Here is a 23,038-nt window from a genome sequence, read left to right as displayed (position 1 = left end):
AGCCTGTTCTAAGGCCTGAGCTTGATTAAATACAAGACAAGTATTTCCACATTGAGCTCTGCAAAAATAAGGCATCATATCTAGGCAGCTAATCTTGTGTTAACCAAGTCCAGAGAGAGTTAATAACTGTAATGGCCCTGTCCATCACAGGCAGAACCCTCCCCATGACTGACCACATCTGGACAGAGCGTTATCACAGGAAAGCAGCACCAGTCATCAGGGAACCCCCACCACCCAGGTCATGCTCTCTTCTCGCTGCTAGGAAGAAGGTACAGGAGACTCAGGGTACACACCACCAGGTCAGGAACAGTTATTACCCCTCAACCAACAGGTTCCTGAACCTAAGCGGATAACTTCACTCAATATCTCTTGCCTTATCACTGAATTGTTTCCATAACTTATGGACTCACTTTCAAAGACTCTTCATCTCCCATTGTTGATGTTTGTTGCTTATTTATTTATTAGTTTTTTAAAATTATTTTGTATTTGCACGGTTTGTTGTCTTTTGCAAATGGGTTGTCTGCCCTGTTGGATGTGGTCTTTCGTTGATTTTATTATGGTTATTGGATTGACTGAGTATACCCACAAGAAAACAAATCTCAGGGTTGTATATGGCGACATATATGTACCTTGATAGCAAATTTACTTTGAATTAATGCCCCAGCCTCCTCTGCATACTATTTGAGTGTGAGTGTGAGATCTGTAATCAACATTTCCAAAAAGGTTAGAAATATCCCTAAATGTTAAGTCAAATTAATGTTAAACATAACATTAACTCAACATTATTTTAAATTAGACATCCAAACTACACCTTGATTTTTTTTAATAGTTACATTAATGTATATCTGTTGTTATGCTGTGGTTGGAGCTTTATATATATGGCTTTTAAAGCTACCTTACACACAATCTGCATGCTACTAGATCTTAACCACAAAGCTGAGGTGCATGTTTTAAAGAATTTATTAACTTCTGGTTTTTGTTGGTCTGTTTTCTTTACTGAAGTTTTTCTCACCTTAATTCCAATGGTTCTGTGGTTTTAAAACTTTTTATTTTAAAATGGACTCATAAATATAAGAAATTCTGAATGTTATTATTATTATTAACACAAACACAAGAGAGCCCACATATACTAAAGTCTTGAACAATACAAGCAAAATTCTGGAGGTACTCAGAAAGTCAGGCAGGATCTATGGAGGAAAATAAACGTTCTAAATGGCTGCATTATCGTCTGGTGTGGGTGGGGGGCTGCTACACAGGATTGAAATAAGCTGCAGTGAATTGTAAATTTAGCCACTTCCATCATGGGCACTATCCTCCATAGTATTGGGACATCTCCAAGGAGTGATGCCTCAAGAAGGCGGCATCCATCATTAAGGATCCCCATCACCCAGTTTATGCCCTCTTCTCATTGCTACCATCAGGGAGGTGGTAAAGGAGCCTGAAGGCACACAGTCAATGATTCAGGAACAGCTTCTTCCCCTCTACCATCAGATTTCTGAATGGACATTGAACCCATGATCACTACCGCCCTACTTTGCCAGTGATACTGAACCTGATTCTAATCCTGATTCAGGCATTTCAAGCTGAGACCCTTCATCAGGACTGACGAGGAGTCTCCGTTCAAAATGCTGTTTGTTTATTTCTGATGCACCATCAATAACTCTCTCTGAGACGTGAAGTCGAGATATCGGCTTTTATTGACTGGAAGAAAGAACAAGCAGTAGTTGACCACCATACTACATCCTGGAGAATGAGGGCCGGGCTCAGGCCTTAATCGCCTTTATACCAGGGTCTGTGGGAGGAGCCAGTCAGTGGGAGGGGCCACAGGAGCAGTCAGCAGGGGGCGTATCCAGACAGGTATATGTAGTTCACCACATTCACCCCCCCTTTGTTTTAAAAGAGAGTCCCCATGGGGCAAAGTTTCTTACAAGTATATTTACAGGTTAAGCCTATCAGGTGGTCGAATCTGTCGCTGCGATCTACGTAGCACCAGCTGTGATTGCACAGGTGCCGGTGGTGGTGATTGCACAGGTGCTGGTGGTGGTGATTGCACAGGTGCCAGTGGTGGTGATTGCACAGGTGCTGGTGGTGGTGATTGCACAGATGCCGGTGGTGATTGCACAGATGCCGGTGGTGGTGATTGCACAGGTGCTGGTGGTGGTGATTGCACAGATGCCGGTGGTGGTGATCGCACAGATGCCGGTGGTGATTGCACAGGTGCCGGTGGTGATTGCACAGGTGCCGGTGGTGGTGATTGCACAGGTGCCGGTGGTGATTGCACCGGAGACGGTGGTTGTGCTGGTTCCGGCCTGACTGGAGGTGTCAGCCCACTAGGCGTCAGTGATCCCTCACGCGTGTGCGAGGCGCCTGGTATAGGAGTTTCGTGAGGGGTCTGTGTAGGGCTCGGTGTGCGCGGTGTCACCTTGGGTACAGGGTTCATAGTTACCATGGAGTGTTCGGGGTAGTGGTCTGCTGCTCCTGCGGGTGCCAGGTCGCGGACGGAGACCGTGTCCTCCCGCCCATCAGGTAAGACCACGTAAGCATACTGGGGGTTCGCATGTAGAAGGTGAACCCTCTCGACTAGCGGGGAGTATTTATTGCTCCTCACATGTTTCCGGAGCAGCACTGGCCCTGGAGACGTCAGCCAAGCCGGTAGGGTGGTCCCAGTGGCAGACTTCCTGGGAAAAGAGAATAGGCGCTCATGAGGGGTGGCATTGGTGGACGTACATAACAGGGAGCGGATAGAGTGGAGTGCCTCAGGGAGGACCTCCTGCCATCGAGAGACCGGCAACCCTTTTGACTTAAGGGCCAAAAGTGTGGCCTTCCACACTGTGGCATTCTCCCTCTCCACCTGTCCATTTCCCCAGGGATTATAGCTCGTGGTCCGACTAGTAGCAATGCCCCTAGCCAGCAGGTACTGGCGCAGCTCGTCACTCATAAACGAGGACCCTCTATCACTGTGGATATAGCAGAGATATCCGAACAGGGTGAAGAGCTGGCGTAGGGCTTTTATGACAGACGTGGCAGTGGTGTCGGGGCAGGGGATGGCAAAGGGGAACTGCGAGTACTCGTCAATAATATAGAGAAAGTAGACATTACGATCGGTGGAGGGAAGGGGGCCCTTAAAGTCAACACTCAGTCACTCAAAGAGGCGGGTGGCCTTGATAAGCTGTGCCTTTTCAGGATGGTAGAAGTACGGTTTGCACTCAGCGCAGACTTGGCAGTCCCTGGTCATCGTCCTGATGTCCTCAAGGGAGTACGGCAGGTTCCGGGCTTTCAAGAAATGGTAAAATTGGGTGACCCCTGGATGACAAAGATGTGCATGGAGGGCGTATAGCTGGTCGAGCTGTGCGCTGGCACACGCTCCCCGGGATAGGGCATCGGGGGCTCATTGAGCCTTCCAGGCCGGTACAGGATATCATAGTTGTAGGTGGAGAGTTCTATTCTCCACCACAAAATTTTATCATTTTTGATTTTGCCCCGCTGTTGGTTGCTGAACATGAACGCAACTGAGCGCTGGTCGGTCAGCAAGGTGAACCTTTTGCTGGCGAGATAGTGTCTCCAGTGCCTAATAGCTTCTACTATGGCCTGGGCTTCTTTCTCCACCGTGGAGTGCCGAATTTCAGAGCCTTGAAGGGTACGAGAAAAGAATGCTACTGGCCTGCCTGTCTGATTGAGGGTAGCAGCAAGCGCGAAATCGGAGATGTCACTCTCTACTTGGAAGGGAATGGTCTCGTCCACCGCATGCATCGTTGCTTTGGCAATGTCCCCTTTAATGCAGCTGAAGGCCGCGCAGGCCTCTGCAGAGAGGGGAAAAGTGGTGGACTTGACCAGGGGGCGGGCCTTGTCTGTGTAATGAGGGACCCATTAGGCGTAATAGGAAAAGAAGCCCAGGCACCGTCTGAGGGCTTTGAGAGTGGTGGGAAGAGGGAGCTCTAACAGGGGGCGCATACGGTCGGGATCAGGGCCAATGACCCCTGATAGACCTTGGTGATAGAGCCTGCCGCCCGCCTTGAAGGCGTGTAGGGGCGGTCCTCTGAGTGGATGGGGAGCTGGTGATAAGCGGATTTCAGATCTATTGTAGAGTACACCTTGTACTGAGCTATCTGGTTGACCATATCCGCGATGCGGGGTAGGGGGTACGCGCCAAGCTGCGTGAACCTATTGATGGTTTGACTATAGTCCACGACCATCCTATTTTTCTGCCCGGTCCGAACAACAACCACCTGGGCCTTCCAAGGGCTTGTGCTTGGCTCATTGATCCCCTCCCTGAGCAGCCGCTGCACTTCTGACTGAATGAAGGCCCTGTCCCCCGCGCTGTACCTCCTGCTTTTAGTTGCCACAGGTTTACAGTCGGGGGTCAGGTTGGCGAACAGCGGTGGGGAGGGGATCTTGAGGGTGGAGAGGCTGCAAGTGGTGTCAGTGGCGCAGCTGTCGGCATGGTGCTGGGTGGGATGTGTGGGTCGGTGTGTGTGTGTGGTCAGTAGCGGGGTATATGGCGAAGTCCCACAAAACTGAGGATTCCTGACAGTGAGTGGTGGGAGGGGCCCGTCATATGCCATAGTCACACTTTCGAGGTGGCTCTAGAAGTCCAGCCCCAATAGCACAGGTGCGCACAGTTGAGGCATGACCAGTAGCGCAAAGTTCCGATATTCTGTGCCCTGCACCACCAATGTCGCTACACAACCCACCCGGATGTCTGTGGAATATGACCCAGAAGCCAAGGTGACCCTCTGGCTTACCGGCCGTGTCATGAGTCCGCAGCGTTGCACTGTGTCCGGGTCAATAAAGCTCTCAGTGCTGCCCGTGTCAAACAGGCAGCTAGTCCTGTGCCCCTCCACCAGGATGTCCATCATTGACCTTGCAAGCTGGTGTGGGGCGCTTTGGTCGAAGGTTACGGTGGCCAGAGTTGAACTGCTGTCTTGGTGCCTGGTAAGCACCGGTGGGTAGGGGGCGGGGCATGTTGGCACTGACAAAGATGGCTGCCCCCATCCGGGCATGCAAGATGGCGGCCCCCATGCCTCGCACGAGGCGGGCAGTCAAGATGGCGGCTCCCATGCCTCACATGCAGCGCTGCCCGACCCCACTCGTGGTTTAGACTTACAGACCTTGGCGAAATGGCCCTTCTTCCCGCAGCTGGAGCTGGTCGCTTCTCGGGCCGGGCAGCGTTTTCGGGGGTGCTTTTCGAGTCCGCAGAAGTAACACTGCGTGGGCTTGCGACTGGCAGCAGCTGTGGTCGGGTTCGGGGAGTTCGTGGAATCGCGACTGGCAGCGGCGTTGGCGAATTCGCTCGCGGGAACCGGTGGTGGCAGGGTCTGAGGTGTCCATGGAACCGGCGGGGGATCGCGCGGCTGGACAGTGTCAGCGTTGTGCAGAGCAGCCTCCAGCGTGTCGGCCGTCTTGATCGCCGAGCGTAAGGTAAGATCGGCATTTTCCAGCAGCCACTGGTGCACATACACTGACCTGATTCCTGTAACAAAGGCGTCTCGTACTAGCAGCTCCACATGCTGTTCTGCCGTGAGTGTTTTGCAATCGCAAGTTCGCACGAGTGTCTGTAGGGCTTGGAGAAACTCGGCGCTCGATTCTCCAGGCCGCTGTCATCGTGTAGCTAAGCGGTGTCTTGTGTAGACGGTGTTCACCGGCCACAGGTACTGTCTTTTAAGGGCGTCCAGTGTCCCTTCGTAGGTTGGCAGGCCTCTGATAAGTGAGTAAACTTTCGGGGTGACCCTTGAGAGGAGAATTCAGTGCATAACAGCGGGTTCAGTTGCACTAACCTCCTCCAAGTATGATTGGAAGCATGCAAGCCAGAGTTCAAAGGCAAGAGCTGCTTCAGGGTCTTGGGGGTCCAAATCCAATCTTTCTGGATGTAAAACGCTTTCCGTGTTTTAAAACTTCCAGTCAATAAAATTGATGCACCATCAATAACTCTCTCTGAGACGTGAAGTCGAGATATCAGCTTTTATTGACTGGAAGAAAGAACAAGCAGTGGTTGACCACCATACTACATCCTGGAGACAGAGAGGCCGGGCTCAGGCCTCAATCGCCTTTATACCGGGGTCTGTGGGAGGAGCCACAGGAGCAGTCAGCAGGGGGCGTGTCCAGACAGGTATATGTAGTTCACCACAATTTCCCTCCATAAATGCTACCTGATCTGCTGAATTCTTCCTGCAACTGTGTGTGTTATAACACTGATAATGCAAGTTCAAACTGCACTATATACAGTCAGTGGAGTCTTGCCATTAATTATCAATTGGTAATCGGTTTACAATTGTCACATGGAACAAGATACAGACAGAAGCTTTGTTTTGCTTGCCACCTCCACAGATCATTCCATAATTAGTACATTGAGGTAGCCTCCTGTATTTAATGAAGCTTCCACTGAGCATATGTTCATGGACTTCTGCTGCTAAGGGCCATCAGGAGCATGCTGAATTTCCTTAACCTTCTGAGGAATTAGAGGCGCTGGTGAGCTTGCTTTGCTGGACAAGCTGTTAATGATATTTACACCCAGGAATTTGGACCTCTCAACTTTCCCCACCTCAGCACTATTGGTCCAGACGGATGTCTACTCGACCCTGCTTCTTGAAGTCAATATCCACTGTTTTGCTGACATTGACGAAAAAGTGTATTGCGGAGAAGTTTACAATGGATGCTAATACAAGCTAATAGAAAATCTGGTGTAAAGTATATTTATTATCAAGTACACATATGTTTGCATATACTACCTGGAGACTGATTTTCTTGCAGTCATTCAGAGCAGAGCAAAGACACACAGTGATGAACTGAATACAAAGACTGACAAACAGCCAGAGTGCAAATGAAGACAAACTGTGTAAATATATAAATACACACATATATAAATAGATAGATAGAGAAATAGATAAATAAATAAACAAATAAATAAATATGTGCATACATGTATAAATATTACTGAGAACATGAGTTGTAGAGTCTTTGAAACTGAATCTGTAGGTTGTGGAGTCAGCTCGGAGTTGAGGTGAGTGACGTTATCCACACTGATTTAGGAGCCTGGTGGCTGTCATATAAGGATCATATGTAACCTGATGGATATCCTACAAGGTTGAGGCATCAGTCACACAGCACATAGGAAACATGCTTACTCGATAAACTCAAGAATCAGGATCAAATTTGTTACCTTAGCAGCAGCAGTTGAATGCAATACATAACATAGAAGAAAATAAATAAATCAATTACAATGTATATCGGAGATTCACTATCACGTAAAAACAAAAATAATATATATTTAAAAAGTGAGGTAGTGTTCACAGGTTCAATCTCCATTTAGGAATCGGATGGCAGAGGGGAAGGAACTGTTCCTGAATCGCTGAGTGTGTGCCTTCAGGCTTCTGTACCTCCTAGCTGATGGCAACAGTGAGAAAAGGGCATGCCCTGGGTGCTGGTGGTCCTTAATAATGGACACTGCCTTTCTGAGATACCACTCCTTGAAGATGTCCTGGGTACTAGTACCCAAGTTGGAGCCAGCTAAATTTAAGACCCTCTGCAGCTTCTTTCGGGCCTATGCGGTATCCCGCCCATACCAGACAGTGATGCAGCCTGTCAGAGTTCTCTCCACGGTACATCTATAGAAGTTTTTGAGTATTTTTGTTGACATTCCAAATCTCTTCGAACTCCCAATGAAGTATTGGCCGTTCCAGACAGGGACGGCAAAACCAGGGGCACAGTGTGCTACCTGTACCTCTAATCCATGTTCTTAAGTAGAGCTTTCCTGTTCCCTGGAGGTGCCTCATGAAAGATAGTTGAGGTGATGAGGTCCATTCACTCAGTGAGGCAGTCCTCAACGAATATTGCCACTCTCTCTAAACACGAGAGATTCTGCAGATGATGGAAATGCAGAGCTTTACACACAAAATGCTAGCGGAACTCAGAATGCCAGGCAGCATCTTTGGTGAGGAATAAAGTATTAGATTCCTTTTATAATAAATATAAATATAATAATAAATTAGTCCATGTTTCAGGGTGAGACCCTTCATCAGGACCAGTCTGTTGACCCTCATCACATACTTTAAATAACACCTACTTCTCCTGTGAATAAGTGTCATGGTAAGTGCTGGCAGTGACTGAACCCAGATGCAGAGGAATAGCAGACTCTCTATGTACAGACAGAAATCAAAGGTTATACATAGGAATTTAAGCAGAGCATCAGTGGCATGACAGCGGGACGCTGAAAGACAGATCATTCTCAACACAAGAACTCCATGATGAGCACTAAACGGGAGGCCCGCATTTAATAATCATAGAAAGCAGAAAACCCATGCCAGTCATAATTATGCAAACATGAGGAAATCTGCAGATGCTGGAAGTTCAAGCAACACACACAAAATGCTGGTGGAATGCAGCAGGCCAGGCAGCATCTATAGGAAGTACAGTCGACGTTTCGGGCCGAGACCCTTCTTCAGGACCTCCTGACGAAAGGTCTCGACCCAAAATGTCGACTGTGCTTCTTGCTATAGATGCTGCCCGGCCTGCTGCGTTCCACCAGCATTTTGGGTGTGTTGCCAGTCACAATTAACTTAACAAGATTAAACAGAAAGCACAAGGATTTAATGACTCTCATTAAGGCAACAATTAGTAAATATCAAACACAAGAAAATCGACAGATGCTGGAAATCCAAAGCAACACACAAAAATTGCTGGAGGAACTCAGCAGGCCAGGCTCCATCTATGGAAAGGAGAAAATAGTCAATGTTTTGGACCAAGACTCTTCTTGGTCCTAAAAGTTGACTCTTTACTCTTTTCCATGAATTAGTAATACAGGTGCTTGAGGAACCTGGAAGCCCAACACTCTACGGCTCACACAAAGGCCCGAAGGTCCGCAGTTCTCGTGACAATAAGCCCTGCGACTGATACATTTACAGCCTTTAACGCCTTGCCCCAAGTGATACTGAGTTTGGACTACTGAACCTAATTTAATCCAAATATAGAAAAGAGGATTAAGATAGGTGATTTTGCCATTTTACAATGTTGTCCTTATGAATACAATTCAGATATCTTGTTACCCAGCAGATGTCTTTGAAATAGTTGATCACTTGCAGCAGATCCATTATTTTTTTCTTACATGTATATGTGGTGATATGTGGCTTATCTCTCGATGGGGTAAAGGATACGAACCTGACGCTGTATCTATTATATGCCCAGCTGTCAGATACACTCAATGCCAGCAATCCACTTGGGAGTTTATAGCCTTCTGTCCCATTCCTGTCATAGGAGAGCCGCATAAAGTTATGCAATCAAGTAATCAAGCAAGGATTATAATGAACTAGTACAAAATAATGAAAGTCCTCCAGGTGTAATCTGAAAATTGCTAGGAGAAAGTTATTGATTATAAAAGATATATCTAGTTTGAAGGAAGTAGTGGAATTAATCTAGCTCTGCCTCACGGATCTATCATCTTGGGTCCAAATCTACTCCAAGCAACAATCTTGGTTCAATTAAACTGATCTCATGCAGCTTTGCTTTTGTAATGTCATTTCACTCCCCCCCCCAAAAAAAAACATGTGAGAGGAGGATTGGATGTGAAAAACTGGCTTTGGTTCAAAAATAATTGTGAAGGAGTTTCCCTGCCACCTCCCCCTCCCATCCACCCCCACCCCCCACTCCTGAAACAGAAGCTTTAGTCCTTGTAGTGTGGTCAGTTCTCTGCAGTGAGGCAGAAAAACAATTAATAATGGAACCTATTAAAGGCTGATTGTTGCCACTGAGAGGAAGGTAGAATTACAGCCCTTTGATGTAACTGGGTATGAATCAGGCCTCATTACAGAGATATAATCTACATTCATACATTTATGTTGGTTAGCTGGATCTATTGGGACATATTGAATTGCACATCCATAGAGCATCTCTGCCACAGAGAGTTTTTTTTCTAGTCTCAAGCACCAGACAGAGATTCAATAGAGAATAGTTTGCGAGGTTAAATAAAGGTACGGGAGCTGTTTACTTACTAAGATCCCAGAAATACACAGTGCCTGTTCTACTGACTGGCATCTGCTAACAAGGTAACGCAACAAACATCTTTGATGATTATCACATATTGGCTGCAGTTGGGATCAGAACTTCCCGGGTTAACTTTGTGGGCAGGAAAATGATCTTCAGAAACAATTACATAATTAATTGACCTTGACTCTTCCATAAATTATCTGGTCTTCCGGTTAGTGTGGGAACAACCCTTATAACGAGGGAAATAGTCCTGTAAATTTATGGGTAACAACTTTTAGATAAATTATATAACAATTTTTCTATGTAGGTCCATCTTATTAACAGTAAAACTACAGAAACTTGCAATGTTGCATAACAAGTGTATGTTTCACATTTCCTCTCTCTGATCTTATAGAAAGCTTCTTGTTATTTTGGATATTGTTCTGGAGATTTGAAATGTAATCTTTTTGAAATTAATCTAGCTTTTTTTCCTTACAAGAGAATAAGGACACCTTGGCCAAAAATCTATTTTAGTTTTTATTTATTTTGTTCTTGGCAAGGCCATGTTTCTTCTCCTTTTGGGCAGCCTCTCAGGATTGCCCTTACTCTGGTCCCATGGGTTCCAAGGTGGATGATGAGGTCAACAGTCAGCCAGGAGGTGCTTGGCTGAGCAGATGGGTGTGTAGTTTGAGAGTGTGTGCTCTGAATTTGAATCTCCTGGGCCAAGGATTCTACAAAGGTTGGTGATGAAGTTACACTTCAAGAATGCTTTGAAAATATTCTTGAATTATATTCTCTCTCTACTTGATAATCATCTGTCAAACTACAGCTTGGAATATTTATTTTGGGAGCTTATTGTCGAGCATCTGAATGACAAATTGATTAAATGTAATTAGGCCCTTGATGGTGGAGATTTTGACTGGGAGTGGATGTTGCGATGATTTGCTTATTTTAGTGGTGAGTTTTGAGAAATTCCACTCCAGTACAAATCTTATTAGAGGCAAGATGCTTCACTGAAGCCAGATAAAAAGTTGGGGTAATGATGTGGTCTTGTTTGATAACGTCCTGCCCTGAGGCTGGATTTGTTGTGGCCTTCTTGGTTAAAAACAAAGTTCAAAGGAAAGTAAGGTCTTGCTTCTCATTATCAAGCAGGTGTAAGATGGAGTAGAATTTCTACAGGCAGCCATTTCTGAAAAGAGATGCCTTACTGTCCTTCTCAATTGACTGAGTTAAGGATCTTTAAGAGTTGATGCATGGTGAGGATCAACCTGATGTGTCTCAGGATGGACGAGATCCACACAGCAACCTAGTGAGCAGTTGAGAAGGACTCATGGAATGACTTTCCTCGGGGGCACACAGCAACCAGATTTCTCTTTGGTTATTGTAGTCAGATTTATGTCCTTTATGAATGTAATAATCGTTACGGCAACTCTGAGGTAACTTGGTATGTCCTCCATTCCCAAACACGAGAACTTTTTTTTGCAAATTTACAGCTGATGTTCAACACTATCAAGGTCTAGAACTTCGTTAAAACGAAAGAACATAAGAAATAAGAGCTAGAGTCAAGTCACCCTCAGGCCTGCTCCACTATTTATCAAGATCATCTTTGAAGTCATTGACATTTTTCTCCACTATCCCAATATTCTTTGGTTCTCTTAATATTCTTAAATGTTCAAAGTAAATTTTATTATCAAAGTACATATGCATCACCACATACAACCCTGAGATGCATTTTCCTGTGAGCACACTCAGCAAATCTGTAGAAAAGTAAGTATAACAGGATCTATGAAAGATCAACCAGTGTGCAGAAGAAAATAAACTATACAAATGCAAATATTAAAAAAAGCAATAAATAACAAGAGCATGAGATAACAAGATAAAAATGTCCTTCAAGTAAGACCATAGGTTGTGGGAATATCACAATAAATGGGCAAGTGAGTGTAGTTATCCCCTTTTGTTCAAGAGCCTGGTGATTGGGGGATAGTAACTGTTCTTGAACCTGATGGTGTGAGCCATGAGGCTCTTGTACCTTCTACATGTTGGCAGCAGCAAGAAGCGAGCACGGTCTGGGTGGTGGGGATCTCTGATGATGGATGCTACTTCCCTATGATAGCATTTCATGTAGATGTGCTCAATGGTTGGGAGGGCTTTACCCATAATATACTGGGCTGAATCCGCTACCTTTTGTAGAATTTTCCATTCAAAGAAATTGGTGTTTTCCTGCCAGGCCATGATACAGCCAGTCAATGCACTCTCCACTACACAACTATGGAGGTCTGTCAAAGTTTTAGATCCTAACTTTCTCTGGGGCAGATAAATCATGAGATACACAGAAATCTGTGTGAAATCATTTCCCTTCTAAATTCTGAATTATCTACCCCCTCTTCTGAGATTGCAACCATCAGGTCTATACTCCCAGCGTTTGCACTCAGTGAGCCGAGGGATTTATTCCCTGCTGTATTTCTGTGACTCTCCTCATATATTCTTCTTGCTTTCAGCCTGTTGAGCCTTGTAAGAATTAGGCTGAATTAAAATAGCTTAGTGGTGTGTGTAGTAAAACTATAGCCCCACATAGTTCTGGTTCAGTCCTGACCTCCGCTGCTATCTGTGTAAGTTTCCATGCTCTTCTTGTGACCACATGGTCTTCCTCTGCGTGGTCCGGCCACTGCAAGTTGGTAAGTGGTAGGATCTGGGAGAAGTTGATGAAAATACAGGGAGAATAAATTAGGATATGTAAATGCCTATGTGTTGGTTGGCATAGATTCAATGGGCTCAGTTTTCTGCACTGCATGACAATATGACCCTAACTCTGTAAGTTCAATAAGTTTGCTTTGCATTCCTGTGTCACAAACACCAGAATATACAAGCCTAGGCACAGCCTGGGCTGTGTGCTCAGTCCACTGCCGTTCACTCTGCTTACCCACGACTGTGCAGCAACACACAGCTCGAATCACATCATCAAGTTTGCCGATGACATGACCATAGTGGGTCTCATCAGCAAGAACGATGAGTCAGCTTACAGAGAGGAGGTGTAGCAGCTAACAGACTGGTGCAGAGCCAACAACCTGTCTCTGAATGCGAATAAAACAAAAGAGATGGTTGTTGACTTCAGGAGAGCACAGAGCGACCACTCTCCGCTGAACATTGATGGCTCCTCCGTTGAGATTGTTAAGAGCACCAAATTTCTTGGTGTTCACCTGGTGGAGAATCTCACCTGGTCCCTCAAAACCAGCTCCTTAGCCAAGAAAGCCCAGCAGCATCTCTACTTTCTGCAAAGGCTGAGAAAAGTCCATCTCCCACTCCCCAATCCTCATCACATTCTACAGAGGATGTATTGAGAGCATCCTGAGCAGCTGCATCACTGCCTGGTTTGGGAATTGCACCGTCTTAGATCGTAAGACCCTGCAGCGGATAGTGAGGTCAGCTGAGAAGATCATAGGGGTCTCTCTTCCTACTATTACAGACATTTACACCACACGCTGCATCCGCAAATCTAACAGCATTGTGAAGGACCCCACACACCCCTCACAAAAACTCTTCTCCCTCCTGCCATCTGGCAAAAGGTACTGAAGTATTCGGGCTCTCACGACCAGACTGCGCAAGAGTTTCTTCCCCCAAGCCATCAGACTCCTCAATACTCAGAGTCTAGACTGACATCTACAACATTTATTATTATATTGTAATTTGTCCTCTACTGTGCCTATTGTCTTGTTTATTAATTATTGTACTGCCCTGCACTGTTTTGTGCACTTTATGTAGTCCTGTGTAGGTCTGTAGTCTAGTGTAGTTTTTATGTTGTTTTACGTCATCTAGTGTAGCCTTGTGCTGTTTCACATAGTCTAGTGTAGTTTTGTGTTGTTTCATGTCACACCAGGATCCTGGAGGAACATTGTTTTGTTTTTACTGTGTACTGTACCAGCAGTTCATGGTCGAAATGACAATGAACTTGAACTTGAACTTATTATTTATTTGGGTAAAGTGTGGAATAGAACATTCTGCTCTTTGAGCCACACCGCCTAGACTAGTCCTCACCTAAATTTATCCTAGCCTAATCACAATGACAAATTAATCTACCAACTGGTAAATCTTAGGACTGTGGAAGGAAACCCGGAGCACCCGGAGGAAACTCACGTGGTCACGGGGAGAACACACAAACTCCTTTCGGGTAGCGATGGGAATTGAACCCAGGTCGCTGGTACTGTAAAGCATTGTGCTAAGCACTACTTTACCATTCCATCCCAATCACTCTTCTTAAAAATCAGCCTGGTGACTCTTCACTGCAGTCAGTCTAGGCCAGGGGTTTCCAATCTTTATTATGCCATGGATTCCTCCCATTTACTGAGGGTTCCATGGATCCCAGGTAGGGAACCCCTGCTCTAGGGGATATGTATCATTTTTTTGAGTAAGACGACCAAAATTTTATACAATATCATCGTGCGGCACAGGAACAGGCCTTTTGTCCCAGCTGCTCCATGCTGACCATGATTCCCATCTAAGTCAGTCCCACTTGCCCACGTTTGGCCTGTATCCCTCCTCGCCTTTCCTATCTATGTATCTGATGCACCATCAATAACTCTCGGAGACGTGAGTTGAGATAGGCTTTTATTAGCTGGAAGGAAGCACCGTCAGCAGCAAGAGATCACCATACGACATCCTGGAGACTGAGGGAGGAGCAGTGCCTCCAATCACCTTTATACAGGGGTCTGTGGGAGGAGCCACAGGAGCAGTCAGCAGGGGGGCGTGTCCAGACAGGTATATGTAGTTCACCACAGTATCTGACCAAGTGCCTTTTAAATGTGGCTAATGTGCCTACTTTGGCCACTTACTCTGGCAGCTCATTCCTTATGTTGACCATTCTGTGGGCATAAAAGCTGCCCCTCAGTTTTCTATTAAATCTCTCCATTCTCACCTTAGATTTGATAAGGGTACCACCCACTTGCTAATTTGCATTGCTTTTTAATTTGACACATAGCCTTTTTGACTTCTGGTGAGAGATGAAATAGAGCCACATTGTGGTAATGAATCAAGCAAACTCATATCAAGGACAGCCATATGTATACACATACAACTGGTGAATCCTAAGTTTTCTCCTAATAGGTCTATGCAGCTCCTGAACAACCCCATGAATTGTACTCCCTCACCTATGAGCTATTCCTTTATAGATCACATAAAAAGCCCCCCCCCCCCTTTTCTTTTATCACCCACCTATTTTAGGGACCATTTACAGCAACCAATTAAACTACGGACCATGTGGGAGAATACTGGAACACCAATAACATCCCTTTGGGGATACTGTACAAATGCCACACAGACAGCGTTGGGACTAACCCTGGTTGCCAGGGCTCTGAGGTAGCAGGTCAGCCGAGCCATCATGTCATCACGGTTTCACTGCGGTTTCCACTGATTGTTAGCCTTGATAAGTTCATCGCTGTCCTGGGCTGGTTTGGTGGCCTCTTGGATGGTTGGGTGGTTTTGACATCGCTGGAGAATTCACACACGTGGCGGTGTTATGAGTTACTGTCCTACCGTTTCTTCTGTATTTCATGGGTGTTCTGTTGGCTTCAGCTACACATGGCTGGCCAGACGAAAAAACAGGTAATGAGGTAACAGGTAAAAAGAGGGGTAATGCCCAGAACAGGAAAAAAAAACAGAAAGGGACCGAGCAGTGAAGCTCAAGAGAGATGGAGCTTAAATGCTGGATGTTGGAGGGTGTGAGAGAAGGTTAGAAGCAATGGTGACACTGAAGGAGAGGAGATTCTGAGCCAGGGAGATGGATTGAGCCCAGTGTGTGTGAGTGTGTTGATAGGCCAACTAGAATGTGCCCACCTATAATAGTGAATCAGAATCTTAATGTGTATGCAACAAAACCTTGTCTCCAGTTATCTGGAATCCCTTTCCCACTGTTCTGTATGATTAGTGGATCTAAAACGAAAGTACATACAGTACCTGAAAGAATTATATAAACAGAGTGTGTGTTGTGATAGTCCCAGGTAGCAGTAATAGATGGATCCACCCTGAACTTATTCCACAACCCATGAACACACTTACAAGGACTCTACAACTCATGTTCTCAGTATTACTTATCTATCTATCTATTTATTTATTATTTTGTTTTATTTATACAGTTTGTCTTTTGCGTGATCTTTGCTTGTGTGTAGTTTTTTCATTGATTATTTGTCTTTCATGGCTTTCTACTGTGAAGAAAATTAATCTCAAGGTAGTACGTGGTGACTTGTACGTACTTTGATAATAAATTTACTTTGAACTTTGAATCTTGATTTTGAACATTTGAAGTAATTTATGGGGACATCTGATTGCACACTTGTGTTTTAATCTTTCATACAGCATTCTCACTACATTTTCAAAGCCAGTGATTCATTGACCATGCCAGTTTCCCATGAAAAAGCATTATACAGATTCGGAGCTACTGTTATCATGGTGGACAGAAACGAACAAGGTGCAATGCCCGTCAGCTGGAGCCCGAGAGTGTTGTACGCCATGATAGGAGAAAGAAATAGGTGTAAATAGTTGAGTTTACTGAAGGGGGTAGAGCGCTGCAGAGATGTCAACCAGGCGGCTGTGGCATCAAGAGTAAAATCACCCAGTACCCATAACATCTGCCCATACATCAGCTCAGTTACAGAGGACTGCAGGTCCTCTTTTGAAGCCATCCTGGACCCCAGCAGGACTCACAGGAGATGATCGTGCCAACATTTGTCCATCAAGGAGGCCCTCAGAGCAGTCTTTAAGGAACGGTGAAACCGTTCGCATAGGCCATTGAACTCCGGGTGATGCACCATGCTGTGACGCAATTTAACACCAAGGTTCTGGGCCATTGCAGCCCAGAGGTCTGACATGAATTGGAGACTCCAGTCAGAAGAAATTTCAGATGGGGTGCCAAACTGAGTGATGCTGGAGTTAATGAACGTCTGAGCCAGTTCCTCAGCCGTCATCGATGATAGAGGGACAATCTCTGGCCACCTTGTCCACCATGATGGACAACCTCTGGCCCATCATGGTAAAGAGATGCATGAAACCAGGGGAGGGGAAGAGAGGACAAACTAGATTCACATTGACGTGGTCAAACTGTCTCATTGGGACCTTGCCAATGGTGTCTGAATGTGACAGTTAATTTTCTCCTGCTATCACACACACAGACAGTACGCTAGTCTCGTACATCCTTCCTAAGGCCGTGACACACCAACCTTACAGAAACCACTTTCTGTGAAGCCTTCCTGCCTGGACTCGAGGGGCTGTAAATGAAGTTAAAAACTACGCATCCAAATTGCAGGCACTACTGGGCGAGGGCAACCAGTTGAGATCGCACAGGCGAAAAACTCCTACATCCCCGAACTTGATGTCAGCCAACCACAAGCCAGTGACTGCTGTACTGTAAGCCTGAATCTCTGGGTCGGTAGCTTGGCTGGCTGCCATGTCAGCATAGTCAACCCTGATGTATATGGCATCGTTCTCAGGCTGTAGGAGCCAATGAGCCACAGCATTACTTTTCACTTCGTCGTGCTGTATGTCAGTTGTGAATTCCAAAATGTGGGCCAAGTGCAACTGCTGTCATGAAGACCGGGGGTCCGATGCTTTGCCTATTGGGTCAACGTACACAGTGAAAAGTCAACCCTCCAGTAGAAACCAAATAGAGACCGAGAAGCTCATGGTCAAACGTGCTGGACTTCCTCTCAGGATGGGGGGGAGATGCCGGCTGAAGAAGGAGAGTGACTTCCTCAAGCTTCCAACCATGTTCATGCACAGCACCCACAGCATAGTCTGAGACATCAGTAGTGATGACTATAAGGGCATTGGGGAGCAGGTGCGCTAGTAGGGCCATGTAGGAAAGAGCTCGTTTGGTGTTGTCAAATGCTCTAATCATGTCTACTGATCTCTGCAGAATGCGGTTAGGGGCACTACCTTTAAGGGCACTGTACAAGGGGAGATGGAGTTCAACAGCCTGGGAAGGTAGTCCATCTAAGAGAGGGAGAACTCTGCTTTCAAACCTCTGCTGCCTTGCGGCCATACCCACTTATGGGAAAGGCTTCGGGAGTAAACCCTGAGGACAAATCCAGAGCTGGAGTCCCTAAGGCAGTCCGACATTGTCTTCAACCTCGCTCTGGCAACTCCTGTGACAACACTGGTGCTAAGCTGTATCGGCCCTTGCCCTTCCCTTGGACAGCATCGGTGGCATGGGGAGGGAAGACTGAATGGGCAACAATTGGTCTTCCATACAACCTTGCCCAGGCCTGCGCCCTAGAGAAGACTTTTCAGGTGCAGATCCGTGGTCTCGCGAGACTAATAGATGCCATACGCAAGGGGAGCATAATTTCAGCAGCTCGCAGAATGAAATGGTGATAGAAATTCACCATACTTGGAACTTCTTCCAATGCTTTGATAGTGTGGGGCAATAATAGCGGCGACTTTTGATGGCAGACGTGTTACACCATCTGCATAGATGTGGTGGCTGAGAAAGTCAATAGCAGACAACCCGGACTGGCATTTAGCAGCGTTAATAATCAGCCCATGTTGGCTTGAAAAGTGTGCAGAGATGTGTTAAGTGTCTGACTTTGGATACTCTGGTGACAAGTAGGTCACCTAGGTAAACAAAATGAAAATCGAAGTCTTTTAACACCAAACCCATTTGGCGCTGGAAAGTCTGTACTGCATTTTTCAGCCCAAACAACATGTGCAGAAACTCAGATGGAACAAATGGGATTTCAACAGCAGTTTTGAGAACGTCCTTGGCACACACGGGCACCTGATGGTCTGTACAGTGGTAACCACCGTATGGATGGCAAACTCCATTGGGTTTAGAGATCATGTAGAGGGGTGAAGCCCAAGGGTTATTTGATCTGTGATCAACGCCAAGTATTTCCATGTTAGCTAACTCAGCCTTCATGCTGGCCAAATTTTCTCAGTATAGTTTACGAGCCAGTTGTGGAAAGGTGGTGCTAGGCCCTATGCTTTGTAACTGTAGAGGAAAGTACGGGCTTGGTGAGGTTTGGATTCTGCCGCTGTTGGTGAGAGTCCATCACGCTCTGCCTTGTAATCAGTGGTCGATGCTGGCAGCACGCTCAATTAAGCGCTCTTGTCGCACAGGAAGTGTCTCCCTGAAAGGGTGTCTGTAATGAACAATAGATAACCCTGGCCTCTGGAAGCCACAGTGTCCACAGACCTCCATTGTCCCGATGAGCTAGCATTGTTGAAGCTGCATGGCGGTCAGCGCTTCTTGCATTTGTGCTGAAGCGTGCAGGTTCAAAACACAGACCTGGCGTTGTCTGGTTCAGAGTTGTGGCCGTGAATCTGCTGAAGGATCTGATGACAGGGCTTATTGAGATAGGGAAAGGAGGAGGAATGATGCACCTCTGACTGGCTGACTGTGGGCTATCAGCCATTTTACCAATTCCCATAGTCCTTCATGGGGCTATTGTGTCCAGTGGTCCCGATGTGGCCTCCTCTACATTGGCGAGACCTGTCATAAATTGGGGGAGCATTTCTTCAAGCACCTTCACTCCATCCACCACAAGTGAGACTTCCCTGTGGCCAGACATTTTAATTCTGATTCCCATTCCCATTCTGATGTGTCAGTCCATGGGAGGAGGCCACCCTTAGGATTCAGGAGCAACACTCTATATTCTGTGTGGGTAGCCTCCAACCTGATGGCATGAATATTGATTTCTCCTTCTGGTAAACAAATTTTTCTTCCCTCTCTCTATTCTCCACTCTGATCTTTTACTTCTTCTCACCTTCCTGTTACTTTCCCTGGGCCTCCTCCTCTTTCCCTTTCTCCTATTATCCGCTCCCCTCTCCTATCAAATTCCTTCTCCTACAGCTCTTTCCCACACACCTGGTTTCATTTATCACCTTCCAGCTAGCGTCCTTCCTCTCCCCTCATCTTTTTATTGTGGTATCTTGCCCCTTCCTTCTCAGTCCTGAAGAAGGGTCTCGGCCCGCCTACGTTAAGCGCTTATTAATTTCCATAGAATGTGCCTGACCTGCTGAGTTCCTCCAGCACTTTGTGTCTATTGCTTTTGATTTCCAGCATCTGCAGACTATCTTGACTTTATCATCTGGTATTTATGCACATTTTATTCCGTATTTATACTTTAACCTCTTACTTCATAGTTTATATATTTCTTAATTCCTTATAATTGTTGAAAGCTGTTTTCTTGTTGCATGTTGTACCAACAATCCACAGCAAGTTCCTAATATATATAAATGTATATGATGAATAAATCTGATTCTTAATCCTTGACCATTGAATAATAATGTTGATTGAAAATAAGAGAAAAATCACACCTTGGTGCTAAATGCTTAGGACCATTACTAAAATAATGGTTTTTAGAATAATTAGCAAGTTTCTTCACTGGCATGTGTGAAGGACAAAATGGAAAAAATGTTGAATTTCCCCATGGGGATGAATAAAGTATCTATCTATCTATCGAATTGTCCTCAAAACGTCACTGATCAAGATCATCTCCTCTAACCTGACTGAGACAGAACTGCAAACAACTGGGTGGACAATGGAAATTTACTGCTAGCATGACTATTTTTTTCCCCTAAGGTACTTAAATTTTGCCTTATTCAGTAATATTGAATGCTGTAGGTAGAATTCAAAAAGAGAGATTTAATGGAAGACTTTGTTCCACAATGCAAGAGGTGGCTACGCTTCTCAAAAAGGTTCTTGCAATAACTCAGTAGGTAGTGCACCCCCCGAGCCACACGTTTATTAAGAAGGTTCTAATTTGAATTTTTACTGCCATGCTCATTCTCAATTTGGACATTAGCAATGATGAAATAAATTACTTTGGATTTTAACGGTCAGCTTCCAGTAGTTCAACATTTAAGTTCAAGTATGAAAAGCACAGAATATTTAGAAAGATGTTAAATGCAATCCTTATGACAGTGCTAGAGAAGTGGACAATGCCTTAATAAGAAATATGGAGACTCGTTGGAAAAATTATGAATAAAGAGAATCTATCCAGTAATAGAAACATTTTTAAAATACGTAGCTGTTTATTTATTGAGATACAGCGCGGAATAGGCCTTTCTGGTCCTTTGTGTCACATTGCCCAAAAACCCCCAATTTAATCTGAACCTAATCACAGGACAATTTGAAATGAGCAATTAACCTACTAACCAGAATGCCTTTGGACAATGGGTGGAAACTGGAGCACCTGGATGAAATCCATGCAGTCACAGGGAGAATATGCAAACTCCTTACAGGCAGTGATGGGAATTGAACCTGGATTATCTGTACTGTAAAGCATTGTGCTAACCACTACACTACTCTGCTGCCCTTGGCAATAAGTTTATCATGTCAGTAAGTTTTAATTCTATTCAATATTTCCCTGCTGAATGAATAAAAGAATGTTGGGCACCAGCTCTAATTTCATTGTCTCACAATTGGAGTAATTCTTGCTCACACACAAACTAAAAACAATCCCATTTGTGTGGGCTCCATCAAAATAAAATTGTTTTCTCCAACGGTTATTGATGCAGCCAAATAAAACCACTGTGTTATATGACTTTACAAAAATGCCGGACCTACTGAGCAGACGGGTGCTCTCTCTACTCTTTGCTGTAATTTCTCTGATACTCTCCCTTTATAATACAAGTGTTCTTATGGAATTTATACAGACAGGTTTAAGTGTATGGGCTAGCTTCCACTCAATCAACACAAGTCTAATTGCGCCCCCTTGGGGAATTTGGATGTTTCAATAATATTCATTTCCAGGACAGAAATTAAAGAGGGATAAAATTAAGGATTAGCTTTATCTATCACATGTACTGTACATTGAAGAATCATGCAGTGATCTGTGTGGCTTGATTCGGGGATGTGACGGGGACAGCTCACAAGTTACGCCACACTTCCGGCACCAGCCACTTCCTAACCCTCACCTGCACGTCTTTGGAATGTGGGAGGAAACCGTAGAACCTGGAGAAAACCCTCTCGGTAGCATGCAAACTTCTTATAGATAACTGCTGGGGATTGAACCTGGCCTTCCAGCTGGTCCTGTAAAGCACTGTGCGAACTGCTAGGTTGGCATGCTACATACTGATTGAAAAGTTCTTGCGAATTGATCTAGGGAATTCAATAAATGAAAGATGGCATTCGTAGGTTACATTGTAAACTGCATTTTGAACACTCAAATATAAATATTTCTTTGAACACATATTTAAAGATAGAAAACCTATTGAATATTAAAAGGTCCAGATAGAGTGGATGTGGGGAGGCTGCTTCCTTTAGTGGAGGAGTCTAGGACCAGAAGGAACAACCTCAGAAGAGAAAGGTGCCTCTTTAGAACAGAGATGAGGAGGAATTACTTTAGCCAGAGGGTGGTGAGTACGTGGAATTCATTGCCACAGGCAACTGTGGAGGGCAAGTCATTTGGTATGCTTAAAGCAGAGGTTGATAGGTTCAAGATTAGTACAGGTGCCAAACAAAGGTTACTGGGAGAAAGCAGGAGAATGGGGTTGAAAAATCAGCCATGATGAAATGGCGGAGCAGACACGATGGGCCAAATGGCCTCATTCTGCTCCAATATCTATGGTCTAATGGTATTCTAATGGCACAGAGACACTGCTGCCTCACAAGTCTGGGGACCTGAGCTCGGTCCTGACCTCTGATATCGTCTGTCTGGAGTTTACACTGTCTGTGTGGCAGACTTGTTTCAATTAGGAAGGTCTTAGGTGTGATTTCTGCAAGGCACTGGCCCAGTAAGTCTTAGACAGAGCACAATGATGCTATTTCATTTTGTCCAACATCCCATGGGTGTTGAAAGAAGACTGAATATTCTCCCGTCTGTTTCCTTTGGGTAGCATGTCATTGTGACAGCAAAGCTGACAGTTACTTTATCACTCTTGTAGAGTTGCTAAGCTGCATCAAATATCTATAGATGTTGGAAATCTGAAGATCAAACAGAAAATGGTGGACCAACTCAGTGGGCAAGGTAGCACCACTGGAGAAGGCAACCGTGTCTATATTTCTAAAGTTCAAAGTTCAAAGTACATCTATTATTGAAGTATGTATACGTTACACAACCTTGAGATTCATCTCTTTACAGGCAGCCACAAAACA

General features: G+C 45.2%; 1 protein-coding gene across 3 annotated transcripts in view; it reads left to right on the top strand.

Moving 5' to 3' along the window:
• fgf22 (fibroblast growth factor 22) overlaps positions 1 to 23,038 on the top strand; it is a 161,022-nt gene that overhangs the window by 1,553 nt on the left and 136,431 nt on the right. The gene's annotated exons all lie outside the window — the stretch shown is intronic.

Source organism: Hemitrygon akajei, chromosome 16 (assembly GCF_048418815.1).
Source record: "Hemitrygon akajei chromosome 16, sHemAka1.3, whole genome shotgun sequence".
Taxonomy (NCBI): Eukaryota; Metazoa; Chordata; class Chondrichthyes; order Myliobatiformes; family Dasyatidae; genus Hemitrygon; species Hemitrygon akajei.
The sequence above is the reverse complement of the archived record's forward strand: the minus strand, read 5'-3'. Positions and strand labels throughout refer to the sequence as shown.